This window comes from Syzygium oleosum, unplaced genomic scaffold (genome assembly GCF_021117445.2).
Source record: "Syzygium oleosum isolate NSW1041296 unplaced genomic scaffold, Sole_v2.1 Sole_v2.01, whole genome shotgun sequence".
NCBI lineage: Eukaryota > Viridiplantae > Streptophyta > Magnoliopsida > Myrtales > Myrtaceae > Syzygium > Syzygium oleosum.
Window position 1 is genome coordinate 12,525,929 of NW_026607485.1, and position 2,093 is coordinate 12,528,021.

The following is a 2,093-nucleotide window of genomic DNA, read 5'->3' on the forward strand; positions in this document are numbered from 1 at the left end:
CTAGTACGTCATCAGGTTTATCTTTGCTGACTACAATCCGGACGGGGTCATCTACTAAATCAGGAAGATCATCGTCCTCCTCACTATCAGCATTCTTTCCACCTTTCTACTTTGGATCTAGTGTCTCGAGAAGTGCAGGAATAGGAGTCAATTGAAGGGCTTTGATGTCGGAGGACATTTGTTGCATTGCGGCGAGGAATTGTTTCATTTGATCCTCAATACCAGCGACACGATCACGCAATTCAATTTGATCGGCCATTTTGGCCCTTGACCTCATATGGATAGGCGAGCGTGATCGCTCCGTAATCACCTAATTCGCGAGCAAATGAGCATATATAAGTATTAAAAACAAATAACATGCCAGTCCATGACACAGGTCTATCCGCTTTGATTTATAAAAAAAACTTTATTCATAAGGAATTCTTGACCAAAAATTATGAAAGCAACGACTTGAAATCCCCTAAACAAATATGCTAGAAAAATAATGACCCAACTTCCTAAACAACGAATCTAGAAAAAAAAATATCTTAAAAGACACGAGCTATTTCATTTGGCTTGATCAATATTAAAATGGGATGTGATTTCCAAACGTAATCGCTTATTCTCCTCGACTAAGTGTGTAACTTGCTGTTGTAACTTCTCAGCTTTTCTCTTGAGACATCTTTTCTCAACACGGTTGGTGATCTTCTCAGGCACCCTTGGTATCTTTGGGTAAGTTATTTGGAATCTTGTGTCGTCGAATGTATTCAGCTGTAGCATAATACTTTCTTTCTTTACCCTCTAATTCTTTTTTGGGCCATATGAGCATTTGTGGATGGCACATGTCCCACATCAACTTGATTAGAGAAATGTTATCCTCATGGTCGAGGACTCTGTCGGTGAAGTCGACTCGAATTGAATCAGCCTGCTTCAAAGCTAGGGGAAGCTCTTCCACCACTTGATACTGGTGAGTCACCCTAATCGAGTAATATTCCATTGCCCTAGTGAATCCCAATAAAGGGATTAGGCAAGCACGTCCACATGTGAGTCTATCCTCACAAACTTGGAACCATTTAGCATGCCATAGGAAACATTTGGACTTTGGATTTTTAAAGAAAGCTAGCCAATTCGAATAATGATAATCTGGTGCATGTTTTTGTTTATTCTCAAATCTCATGATAGGGTGATCAGAATTGCTAACTTTATGTATAATCATTAAACTACCAAACTCTTTTAAGTGAGATAAGAACCAAATTTGCAAAAACTCAGGAGAAGTATGGAAAATTTTGTCACCGTTTTCTTTAAATCGAAAAAGGGAAAGAAAAGTTTCTGCCATGAGGAATTAACAAAGTTCATTCCCCCGCACACTTGTCCTACTAACTTAGCAATCAAAGGATTAATAGCATTTTACAATGAGGGAAAAGTATAAATCCAAAGAAGGCTAAAAGGAAAATCCTTCTCATTTGAAATGAGGTGCCATTTTGAAAACATTCATCAAGAAATGAAAACGGGCAAGTATTACAATGACCTTTCAAAAATTTTCTTATCTTTTCTTCCTTGATTCTCAGAAAATTAGATAAAATCGAGACATGATCTATTCCGATAGGTGGACTAATTAATTCCGATTTCAAAGATTTTCCAATGGCAATACTATATTCTTCCAAGGTCGAAGTGAGCTCATACTTACCAAAGATGAAAGTAATTGTCTCTGGACACCAACAATGGGCAAATGCTTGAATGAGGCCGCCATGAATGTTGATATGCAACAGAGGGAGGAGTCGGCCAATTATTGATTCCACGAACTCACGGCTAGCTCGGTCTAGCTTGTCCCACCATGCTTTGAGTTCCTTCTTGGGAGGAAGAATAAGTCGAATGCCGGAATTTCCCATTGTGTATTGACCAAGACTTGCGATCAACCTAGTGTCATGGACCGACAAGACAATACGATAAAGTAAATAAATTGTAGAGGAAAAGTTCAAAGGACTTACTTTACCAATAACCAGGTGGCAATTACATAGACATATGCATGCTACGTGGCTCGATTTCTACTCTAGAAGGCTTAACAAAGTGGAGCCACGAGGATGATCGGACTAGCCGTGGGCATGCGGACTAAG

The 2,093-nt window shown here is 39.2% G+C and overlaps 1 pseudogene; it reads right to left on the bottom strand.

Annotated features, from left to right (window-relative positions):
• Positions 1–688: 688 nt before the first annotated feature.
• Positions 689–1,868, bottom strand: LOC115683561 (uncharacterized; annotated as a pseudogene).
• Positions 1,869–2,093: the final 225 nt, after the last annotated feature.